Source organism: Sus scrofa, chromosome 7 (genome assembly GCF_054392235.1).
Source record: "Sus scrofa isolate SSC_HxYL_T2T_F1_AM1 chromosome 7, Sscrofa_HxYL_maternal_Yorkshire_Landrace_v2.0, whole genome shotgun sequence".
In the NCBI taxonomy this organism is placed as follows: domain Eukaryota; kingdom Metazoa; phylum Chordata; class Mammalia; order Artiodactyla; family Suidae; genus Sus; species Sus scrofa.
In genome coordinates this window covers 113,317,624-113,330,243 of record NC_139389.1, presented here as the reverse complement: position 1 = coordinate 113,330,243, position 12,620 = coordinate 113,317,624, and the positions used below count along the sequence as shown (strand labels likewise).

The 12,620-nt window shown below is 41.6% G+C and overlaps 1 protein-coding gene and 1 long non-coding RNA gene across 44 annotated transcripts in view; both read right to left on the bottom strand.

The window, feature by feature from the left end:
- The window catches only part of NRXN3 (neurexin 3), a 1,642,123-nt gene that overhangs the window by 532,829 nt on the left and 1,096,674 nt on the right, over nucleotides 1–12,620 (bottom strand). The gene's annotated exons all lie outside the window — the stretch shown is intronic.
- Nucleotides 4,009–11,641, bottom strand: LOC146401865 (uncharacterized). The gene is made up of 3 exons (XR_014811233.1): nucleotides 8,475–11,641; nucleotides 7,814–8,441; nucleotides 4,009–7,760 (listed from the first exon to the last, which is right to left on the bottom strand). It is a non-coding gene; the product is annotated as an uncharacterized LOC146401865 (long non-coding RNA).

Below are 12,620 nucleotides of genomic sequence, written 5' to 3'. Positions count from 1 at the left end.
CTCTTCTCTGCTCAGAAAAGTAGTTCATATGAATGTGGACAACAATAGCCATAGCTTCTTTAGGAGAACACAGCATATGAATTTAAAACTTTCCGGAGAAGTCACTGGAAGTCCTAAGGACAAATATAACTGCAGAGACTCTAGGGTATAGCATCCAAAGTCCTTCAAATGTAATAGGCAGCCAGATGGGCAAACAACTAACTATTAAGTTTGGCTACGTAACGGTCTTGCTGATACGAGGTACAGAGAGGGTAAGTACAGGGAAATGAAGCTCGAGTTACAGGTAAGAAAATGTAAGAGGGAATTCCCAAGATTGGCACATGCCCAAGACGGTTCTTAACTGCGTTCTCCCCAAATGTATATGATGAAGTGCTAACCCCTAGGCCCTCAGAATGTAGGAGCATTTGGAGGGTTTTTTAAAAAGGTAATTAAGTTAAATGAGACCGGTAGTGTGGGCCCCCATCCAAAGTGACTGGTGTCCTTGTAAGAGGAGGAAATCAGGACACAAACCACACAGAGACCACGTGAAGAACTGGGGAAAAGAGACGGCCCTCCATGAGACAAGGAGGGAGGCTTCAGAGGACACTAACACCCTTGACACCTTGATCTCAGACTTTGAGCTTCCAGAATTGTGAGAAAATGCATTCTGGGTCTATGATATTTTGATATAGCAGCCTGAGCAAACTAATACAGATGGCTTGACCCAAAGAAGATTGTTAGACAAATGGGCGGAGATAAAACCTCAGGCTGCTCTACCTCAGACTGAACTGATCTATGGGTGAAATAAAATTAAGAGCAGACCCTGCCTGAACTTGTTGAGGACCTAAGACCTCCTGTCAATGGGCCACAGCACTAACTCGCTAGGTATGTGAAGGAGACTTGCAAGTGGACCTTCGAAACCCCATCAAGCCTTCAGACCACAGAGTCCTGGCCACCTACTACAGCATGAGATACTCGGAGCCAGGACCACCCAGATAAGCCACTCCTAGATTCCTGACCCACAGAAACGAAACGAGATATTTATTGTTTTAAATTTCTAAGTTTGTGGGTAAGTTGTTATAAAACAATAGGTAACTATTACACCTGATAAAATCAGAACAAAAGCAAGGATTTTAAAGGGTTACCTTAAACGATAATCAAGCATCTGAAGGTGCTATAAAGGTGGTAGAGCAGGGTGGTTAAAATCTCAAGCTCTGAAGTCGAGACTTACAGATTCAATTCCCAGCTCTGTCCCTTTTATTGATGTGAGACGTGGGCAACTTATTTTATCTTTTTGAGACTCAGTTTCCTTTTGAGAAAATGGGGATGATGATGATAATAATAATACCTATGCATCAAGAAGAATAAATGAGATCATTTCTAGGGCTTGGTACATTGTAAGCATTTGATAAATGATGGCTATTATAATTATAGAGGTAAAAGAACACTAAAAGCTGAATCAAGGTTGTTGACCAAAATCAACCAGTAGGAATGGCCCCCACCTACTCCTTCCCAAGCGACCCTTCTTAAGGAGACAGCTCTTAATAAGGGTCAGGGAAAAAAGGTTCACCCTATCTGGAGACTAAAAAGGCTGTCAAGTTTAATGAAGCCAGTAATGGGGAAAACTGGAATCTGTTCATCAACCACAATCGCCCATGTGGTGATGTGGTCCGGCTGTTCCCAAAGCCCTGGTCCTGAAGTGTTAATGGAAGGCGCAGAGAAGAGTCAAACAAGATGCTATCTTGCAGACCTGATGCGATTGCAATTTGCAGACAACTGGGGCTTATCTCTGATGATGAACTAGGTGTCAGGGCTGAGAGGAAAGCGAGAAACCAACTGCCAGGAGACCTTGGAAATCTGGCAGCAGAGGATGTGAACAACACCCTCTAAGTTCTGGGCAGATTAAATGAGTTTTCCAGATAAGATCATGGTATTAATGAATAGCCATTAAAAACAGCCAAGCAAACAAATAACCTTGTATTGACATAACTATATATAGTTATATATAGTTATAGATATATACCTTAATTTCTGTTGAAGCATCTAGCATTGCCTCTAAGGTTAAAGATGCTTTCTAGGTAAGTATATTGATGGGGAAGAATGATATAAAAATGGTATTTGTTTTTAAATATAAAAACACACTTTTTTTGACTGCTGTGAAGCAAGTGTCCCATGTCAAGAGCAAAGGGCATGCAAGAGGCGTGATAAAGAAGAATAAAAATGAAGAGTTGTCAAATGAGGCAGTTTCAACCAGGATGACTGCATTGTCCTCAGAGGGAATATACTGCCTAGTGTGGCTGTGATGTCTTATTTTTGATCCCTCAACTACAGGACAAATACAATAGAATCAATGGATGCCAATCGCCCTGGAGGGAATTTCAACTGACAATGCATCCTAGCTCTTAAGGAAGCTCTGCAGCTGAGCAGGAATCTCTAGAGAAACAGAACAATTTAGGGTCAATAGATGCAGGTCATTTCCAAAACAGAATCACACTGCACATTTTTGCAAAGCCTTGTGGCTCTTTCACACTAGAACACAACTATCTTTTCAGTTTTTTGTTTGTTTGTTTGTTTTTTAAGGATCATATTTTTGAACTTACCACAGATTTAGAGGAATATCCCAATGTCATTGCCACTAAAATTTCAATAGCATCCCACTCTGACCCCATTTTATTCCTTAAGACCATATCCTATCTAAACTGAGAGCCACTTTAGAAACCCTTGAATGTAACTTCCCTCAATATAGAGACAGATGGGGAAACTGAGGGCAGATGAGGTGAAGACCCTGGGATTCAGGAGGTTACATGCTAGTTTATTAATTTATCTTTTGTAACCAATGGAATCTTTACACTAATCAAGTAAATACGAGGAAACTGTTTGGTGAAATTGGGATAACTTAGAAATGGGTGGGGGAGGACTTTTAAATCCAGATGAAAAAACCTAATTGCTGAAGTTCTAGCCCTCGTTCTGCCTCAAGTGCATTGCTTTGACAAAGTCATTTATTTTCTATGAATCTCAGGTCCTTTTCTCCAAAATGTGGCTCTGGCCTAGATAACCTCTGAGAGGTCTCCCATCTATAAAATGTCAGGAGACAAATGCTGCTCACCTATTTAACTCTGTGTTTGTCAACAAATTTCAAAAGATACATTGGTTAGGGGACCCGAGGTGCTAGAAAAACTTCCCAAGAACTAAGCAGCTAGAGTTCTGAAGTCCATGAGAAAAAAGTAAGGTTTGCATGGTCTGCTGCCTGGTAGTTTTGGGAGTTACTTTTACCAGCAATTACAATGGCAACAACGATAGCAACAGCAGCAGCAGCAGCAGCAGCAGCAGCAACAACAGTAATAATGCTTGGCATTTATTAAAGCTTTTGCAAAGGCCAGGCATATAAGCACTTCACATGTATTAGATCTTAAATCTGCACCATCCACAGTTTAAAAATATATTATCCCCATTTTACAGATAAGAAGCCTGACACAAAGACTAGAACTTGCCCAAGGTTATACAGCTAGCAAGTGGAAGAACCAGAAATCAGTCCCAGACATTTACGTCCTAAACCCACCTAGCACTGTGGCTGCTGGCAAGTGCAGAGTGGATGGCCAGGGTCTGTGGCATGTGCCTGAGGGTATTTGTCTGTGAACCAAGATGCTTTAGGGCAGGAGCCTCATGGACCCATTTACCTTTAGCACCAAGTGAAGGCTTCTAAGTGTTAAATAAATGCTTGTTAAATGAATGGTGTTAACAGGTCACTTTTCAGAGCTACTCACCAACATATTGGGGTCCAAAAAGGTGATGGGGAAGAGATGAAAAGCTCTCCTCAGACAACAACCTCTTAGCCCAAGTCTCTCTTTTCTGCACAGGTTTAAACACAAAGCTGGAACTGACTGGCAGTGTGTGTTTGGGAAACCCTGACACTCCTCATGCCACGAAATGAACTGCCCCCTAATGAGGCCATGAGGCATGTAACTATCTTCTCTAGACGTTTGCATCCCATAGCCCCAACTGCTTTTTTTCTTTCAAACCTTAAGCATATTTATTTATTTTTATTAATAAATTTTTATTAGGGTATAGTTGATTTATAGTGTTGAGTCAATTTCTGCCATATGGCATAGTGACCCAGTCATACGTATATATACATTCATTTTCTCATATTATCTTCCATTACGTTCTATCCAAAGAGAGTGGATAGAGTTTCCCTGTGCTATACGCAGGACCTCACCGCTTAATCCATTCTGAATGCAATAGTTTGCATCTACCAACCCCAAGCTCTCCATCTATCCCACTTCCTCTGCCCTCCCTCTTGGCAACCACAGGTCTGTTCTCTATGTTCATGAGTCCCCACAGCCCCGATTTCCACCACTAAGTACAGTCTACATCATTCTCTTTTCATTGTGCCACACTGCTCAGCTGGCATGTCTCCCTTGCTTACGTAGTTTATCAGCAGGGGTTTAAAAAGGATTATGTGAGATGATAATTGTCTAAACTGTTTGTAAGCCTGACAGCATGAAGCAAACATAAAGCGATGATGTTGTTGCTGCTGATGCTACTACTGCTGTTATTATTACCACCAAGAATACTACCAATCACTGCCACTCTATGTTTACTACTAGAACACAAATCCCAAAGTGTGGAGATGGACATTTCCCCTGGAGAGCTACACCTCTAACAGCCCATACAAGAGCTGGCAAGCCAAACCCAGCCCTCCTTGTGTTTGTAAATAAAATTATATTGAATGCTGTCATGTCCATTCATTTACATAGGGTCTGTGGCTGCCTCCCAACTCTAAGGACAGAATTAGAAAGTTGCAACAAAGGTCCTTCACATCTGAAAGGCAAAAATATTTACTATCAGACCTTTTACAGAAAAGATCAGCCAACCCCTGGCCTAAGTTGATCACAGCTGAGTGTCCTTTACTTTATTCTTTAATGTGACACCTAAAGAACTTAAAGTATTCCACAAGAAATGTGTAGGGTTGTAGGGGAGAAAAAGCAAGGAGCAGAAAAAAGGCATTCTCATTTTGCTGTTAACTCCAACCCCATGGTTGTGCCTGTTGGCATATCCAGCCCTCATTTTCTGTGTTATATGGCAACAGTGACTGGAGCATATGTTAGAGTAGGGTCACTAAGTGATCTATCTAGCAAGTCCCTTCTGATTCCACAAGTCTCTACTACCCACGACCTTTACTTTCTTTCCAATAACGCTATTAGGGGAAATAGCTGGCGTTTTGACCTCCTGCCAGCTCAGAAGACTTTCCAAAGAAGATCTAGGAAGGAGCTGAATTAAAAGCCCTTTTATACCATTCATACAGAGTATCTCCTATTGCCCCCAGTCCTGAACAGACAGGGTAGTACAGAAGGAGGATATGGGCTTTGGGGTTCTGGATCCCTTCCCTGCCATTCAACAAGTTGTGTGTTCTTGGGCAAGTTACTTAATCTCTCTGAGCCATAGTTTCCTAAGAATGATGATACCTATCTTAAAAGGATTCTTTTACAGATCACAGACATTGTAACATCTATAAAGCACGTGGCACACAACAAGGGATCAATATATGGTAACTGCTATCGTTATCATCATAACCCATGGGATGAGCAGTGTTGAACTGAAACACAAAGGAATCTCAGAAATGGAGAGAGACAGGCGTGGCAGGCTGCCATTTGAAATGCTTGATCATCAGAAAAAAAAAAAAAAAAAGGATGTGTTTTGCTGTCTCCAGTTCAGCAAATATTTTTGGAGGGAAATAGTTCAGAGCCAGAAATCTGGGGAACTGAATATTATTGGCCAGTCATTTCAAGATCCCCCTAATTAGGACTGGATCCTCTCTCCTACTCCTCTCTTCACATTGCATCTCAGTTCCCTACTCTAACCTGCAGTCCACAAATCCATTCCTTATATGTACATGCTCAGCGAAGCCCAAGACTGCAAATGAGGAGTCACCTAGTTTTTCATCACACGTGTGAGCACACACACACACAGGGATCAATCCCATACTGTCTCTGGAAGCTTGAATGATTTGCTTGAACCTTGCCTTAGAGAATCAGGTGCTGTCACCTTCAAGGGGTGATGTGTAAGGATTTGATTTGCAGCTAATAGAAAAATCTATTTCTCTCAGTTTCACTTCTGTCACACAATGACCATTGTGTTCCCTACAGGAGATTCCTTCTCTTTCTGCAATAACCACCCAGATGACAGATCTCAAGCAGCAATATGAGCTGCCTAGGTTGAGTGGTGCCTATTAATTTTATGACCACTGGTTCAGAATGGCCTTGCAGTGTCCACAGTCCATCTTAATGAAGATGGGTAAGACAGCTGCCAATGAAATCAAATTTCTCCTCTTTCTTCCCTTCCATCTTAAAGTCCATCAAACTTTCATCTTCACAACAAAACAGCTGCTGGGGCTGACACTCAGCCACAGTCTATCACTGCTGATGGACCACACGATTTTCTCTACAAAGTGAGCAGAGAATCTGCTTTGCTGCAAAGATGACACCAAATGGCAGGGAGGAAAGGAGGAAGTAGCCGTGCCCTCCTCTGAGTAAGAAACTACAACAACACTATATAGTGCATTTGATGTATTATATCAGAAATGAAAATCCTCTGAAAAGTCAGAAGCACCATATATGTGGAAACCACTCTTGTGATTATGTCCCTCCCTATAGTAAGAGCAGTTTCTTTGTTAGACCAAAGGCAAGAGACAATTTCCTAGATATTATAATACAGGTGTGTGGCCTCATTCTTGGCTAAGACTAATGCTGTTCTTTACAATCCCTGCTCTGCCAAAGTCAACACTTTCCAAAGCTTTCTGTTTCTATTAGGGCCCAAGTTGCAGCTCAGTTATAACTGCGGTAGATTGTTAGCAAATACATCAAGAATTCCTCCCATCTTCGCCTGCCTACCCTTTTCCAATATGACTTTGACTTTGCTGCTCTCTCCCTAGGAGGTGGGCTCTATCTCCCCAAGCCAATGAATCTGGGCTGACTCTGAGACTTGCTTTAACCAACTGAATGCAGTGAAAGAACTGCTTCATGACTTCCAAGCACTTAAAAGTTCATGTACTCTTATTACCACCCTCTTAGAAGGCAGCCCTGTGACCACTGCATGAGGAAGCCTGGGATACCCAAGGGAGGGTGAGAGGTCACGTGGAGCAGAGATGGCCATACCACCTACTATCCCCAGACTAATAGCCAGAACTAACCACCAGATATATGAGTGAGACCGTTTTAGACCAGCAACCCTAGTCCATCCACTAGGTAACTAGAGCCACATGAGGGACACAATGTGACACCTTCAGAACTACCCAGCTGGGTCCAGCTTCAATTGTTTAACCACAGAATCACTAGCAAACAGCATGATTATTTTAAACACCGTTTTTTTAAAGTAGTTTGTTATGTAGCAATTGCTAACAGAAAAACACTTTGTCCATGAAGTCTTCTCCAATGGCTGGTAAAAAGCACACTGTACAATTACGGAAACAAGCTCAAATCCCTGGTCCAGCAGTTGCTAATTCTTGACCTTAAGCAAATGACAACTTTTGAGCTTTAGTATCTTCGAGGATAAAATGCTGATACTCTGAACTGTCAAGGAGACCATATGAGATAAGACACACAAGCACCTTAGTAAAAGGCGCGGCACAGAGAACTTGGCACATGCTCACTCTTTTGATACTTGTCACTTCCCATGATATCATTATATTTATTTGGGCAAATAATTGCTTCTAGACCGTCAATGATAAGAACTTCACTGATCTTTGTATCAGTCATATTATCCAGCGCAGGTCTCATAACTGGCTGATCACTAATGCATGCATGTTGCCTCAATGCTCAAATATCCATTAAGATACAGCTTATGATGCTGCCATACTTACTGGGAATTCTGAAAGTGGTGCTATGAACAGAATTGTGGGGAACGGATTCCACTAAACTTAGTTAAGTCCCTGTACCTCTAGGTCCCCCAACTAGGCATCTTTTAAAAGGAAAAAAAACAAAAACAATACAAAACCCAAAAAACTAAAATCTCTAAGATTCCTCACAGCTCTAAATTTCATTGAGTATAATCACAACACTGGTTAGCATCTACTGGACACTTATTTATGTGTTAGATTCTGTGCTAGGTTTTTTATGCAGATAGATATTTTTAATCACGGCAACCTTGTAATATAGATTTCATTATTGTCATTTTCAGGTCAGGAAGCTTAAGTCTAGGGTGGGAGTCAGGAAATTCATCCTGCCTGTGGCAGAGTTGAGTAGTTGTGGTGGAAGCAAAGACTACATATAACACAAAACCAAAGCTGTTTACTATCTGGCCCCTTCCAGGAAAAGTGTGCTGACCTCTGGTCTGGAATAATCTAACTGAGAGAGTGCTCACTCACAGTCAGGTGTGTGAAGTTAGAAAGCCGAAGTTCCTTCCTGCCAGTAGACATCCCGCTGCCTTCTTATTGTCTCACTCATTTAATCATTCACGCTTCACACCTGATCTTTGAAATGGCCACTCGCGCATCACACCTGATCTTTCAGATGGCCACTCTCAGGCAAGTGTGTGCCGAGGAAAAATGTTCAAGACCCCTGCCAGAGTGGCTGAGGAAATGTCAGCCGTGGTCTCTGCCCAGGCATCTAGTTAAGAGTATGAGCTCATCTGGCCTCCCGTAGCTAGAGGCCATGCAGCTACACACGGCACTAATTGAAAAATAAGGAATGAAAAGATTTGCTTTCAACACAAACTTGAATGACTGGAATTACATCTTTATTATCTGAAGTGGGAGCTTGTGACTTGTCAACCTCCACCTGTTCTGGCATCAGGAAGAAATACCAGAGAAATTAGCCTCTGGCTGGTCATCATCTCATTGCCGGCTAGTTAGAGCCCATTTTTAGAAAATCTGATGGCGAAAAACCAACCTGTTAACACAAATGCACCAGAGGTTTGTTATATCTAATACAAAATTACTTGATGCTTCAGAAATAAAGGATTTGGAACTGAGAAATATGGAGTTTAAGTACAAAGAATTCATTAAAACTACATAGAAGTGAAGGCAAACATCTCGGAGCTGATCAATGACTGGGAAATTTGATGCATTTATGAAGAAAATGACCATATTTTCAGAAACAAGCCTCTCCTAGAAATAGGAATGATGTAGAACAGAGATACTTTGAAAGTTGTGAAGCAGTGTGTCAATGAGAGGGGTTGTATTTGTTTCTACCTTTTTCATTGTTTTTGACCTTCATCACTAGTACTTTGGAATGATGAGTTTCCCTATTCCTCAAGATGTTGGTTTGATGCACGAGCACACCTGTGCAAATCCTGAATCCTACTTGGAAATGTTCCTCCTTCAAATTTCCATTTTTCCTGCCTCAATGCCACCATCCTATTGGGGTCCTTATTACCCTTTCCTTTGATGATTGTGACAGTTTGCTAATTAGTCCTTCCAAATTCAGTCTCTTGTCATGCCAATCCACCTTACATGGCACTGCCAGAATAATTTCATTTATTCATCAGATGCTAGATGATTACCTGTTTGTTGTATTTCCAGCTATTGTGCTAGGAGCAAGAACAGATGTAGTTCCTGACAAAGGTTGTCAGAACATAGGATAAACAGTTAAATTTGAGTTCCAGAAAAATAATAGAAAACATAGTATAATCATATCCCAAATATTGCACAGGACATAATTATACTTTAAAAAGTTAGTCATTTATGTGAATACCACATTTAATTGGATATCTTGCATTTTATTTTCTAAAATGCATTTTATTTTGCATTTTATTTATATGCCCCTATCTAACTCCAATGGAATTTTTAATCTATTTAGGAAAATAGATATTGACCTTTTGTCTAGAGCCACTGAGGTAAGGCCAAGCCTGGGGAAACTGTTTCCTCTTTGCTAGTCATTGTCCCTACTGCAAAGACAAGTGCCTGCCCAAATGCATGTTCCTATGTTTCATCTGTCCACTGAGGAGCATAATTAAGTTCAATGAAGGTGTATCACAACTTCTCTGTCCTAACCATGCTTCTGCAAGCTCTTTTCTCTCTGCTATTTTCCTCTCTTTCTTCTTTTAGCAGCAAGCCCAGAAGTTCTTCACAAGATACCAAGTCATACAAAGCTGGGCAGTGGACAGAAACTGGCTGTCAGTTTCTGCTCTGTCACTTAATACTTGAATGACTTTGGCCAAGACAGTTATGCTCCTTTAGTTTTGATTACATAAGCTAAAAAAGGAAAAGGAAAAGAAAAAAAAATGGGACAAATAACAATCCTACTACTTGCCCTCCTGCTGCAGAGAGCTGTGATGATGATGAAAAAAGATCTCGAATTTTCTCTGTAAGGCTGTAAAACACTCTGCAAAATTCAACTAACTTCAGAGGAATATATCAAAACTATGTCCGTCAGAACGGAAAACTGGCCAAAATGTTGAATACTGATTTCTGGGGCAGCATTAAATATGAAACGGATCGAAACCATAGTACCCTTTCAAATACAATACATAATTCCCCGTTACTCACTACATGTTCACTACATCATTGATTTACATCACTTATTGAGCACTTAATGTTTGCAAGAAAATGTGCTAGCCAGCCACGGGAACTGAAGCCCAAACAGCCTCAGGAAAACAAACCCTCCTGCCCCTCAGTGTCATCTTTCTAAACGACCTTTGGATGCATCCTTTCTTGGACCAATTGTACGCTTTTCTTTTCTTGACAAACCATCTTCAGTCAAGAGCTCCTTGGGTAGTTAATGGTGTCTTGTGATGAGCCTTAACACTCTCCTCTCATTTCACTCTTGATTAAAAAGAAAGGAAGCGTGGGATCTAAGCCCTTGGCTGATTTACACTTCAATTTAATTTCTCCCTTTCTCTTTCCTCTTTCCTTTCACTGGATGAAACCTTCCATGTAATTAGGCTCGAAAGCTCTCATCAAACGGTTTGATTGAACTGCGGCACACTGAAATTTCCCTTCCCAGCCTCCTGGGGCAGAGAAAGCAAGACCCTGTGAGGGAGCAGCATGCCTGGGATGGAGTGAGGGCCTCGCTCTGTGATGGCAATGAGGGAACTAGGGAACACACCCAGGCGAGTACCTGGAGTAATTCTGCTCCCACGTTCTCTGATTCAGCTGCGCTGATGTACCACTTCAGCCTTAGCAGACTATCCCAGTCTCTTTGTCCACAGCAAAACAGGTGACTGCTAGAAAGCTTCTGAGTCCTAACACTGTGGTGCAGCAGAAAGAGGGCTAGAGCAAGCTTTCGCTTGTCTCTAACCTGAAAAGTGTGGTTTGGGAACAATTCCCCAACTCCCAGGAAGTTAAAAGTTTTGCACGAAAAATAAATTGATTGGGAAAAATCCCTACAGACCCCTTCCAAATCCAGCATTTGATAATTCCCCCAATGCAAAGCAGCTTTTCAGTCCAATGAAGACCTTTCATCAGAATATTTTCTTTTTTTTTTTCTTTTTTCTTTTGTCTTTTGTCTTTTTAGGTCCACATCCATGATATATGGAGGTCCCCAGGCTAGGGGTCAAATTGGAGCTACAGTTACCGGCCACAGCCACAGCAACACAGGATACGAGCTGCATCTATGACCTACATCACAGCTCACAGCAACACTGGATCCTTAACCCACTGAGCAGGGCCAGGGATCAAACTGGCATCTTCATGGATATTGGTCGGGTTCATTAACTGCTGAGCCACAATGGGAACTCCCAGAATATTCTTTTAAGGGAAATTCCCATTGTGGCTCAGCAGTGGCAAGACCGATTAGTATCCATGAGGATGTGGGTCCGATCCCCGGCCTTGCTCAGTGGGTTAAGGATGTGGAGTTGCTGTGAGCTGTGGTGTGGGTCGAAGACATAGCTCAGATCTTGCCTTGCTGTGGCCGTGGCTGGCAACTGAAGCTTGGATTCAACACCTAGGCAGGGAACTTCCACATGCCACAGCCCTAAAAAGCAAACAAACAAACAAGAAAAACAAAAACAACTTCCTTTAAGGACAGCACCTCAGGGCCCGACGAACTTAGTCTTCAGGTTGGTGGGTCTATTTCTGAGTTACTACTGTTAAGCTTCCTTGTGCAGGGAAATAAAGGGTCACTATCTCAATGTTGTCTGAAGGAGTGTTTCTAATATGAGAGGTAGTCCAGTGACTAACAGATGATGGGGCTAGCAGTACATACACATAAATGTCCCCCTGAAACATAAAATCCAATCAATACATCACCTGCGCAAGAGGGATCGCCTACAGAGGGCCAGGTCTCCAGGTTTACCTTCCTATCCTCCATTAACTCCGTCCCCCTCTTAAATTATAATTGACACAATGTTATAAATGACACATAATTATTATTATGACACAATGCACTGATGACTGATATCTGAACCATAAGGAACAGGTACTGAAACATCTCTATGTCTATAATGCACAGGAGGCTTAATCCTCATGTTTGGTCTTTAAATCCCAGATCAGGAGCTAAATGGGTGACTATCAAAGTCTCTTTGCTACATTATATTTTTCTTGCTCACATCATTACCCACATGTGCACATGCATACACATATTCCCCCAAAATGAAAAACACTGACACTCTTGAAATATTCATTTCATTAGTTTTACCCTCATAATTAATAAGCTCCTGCTATATGGATGAAGGGCTACGAATAAAACTAGATTCAAAAGTGATCT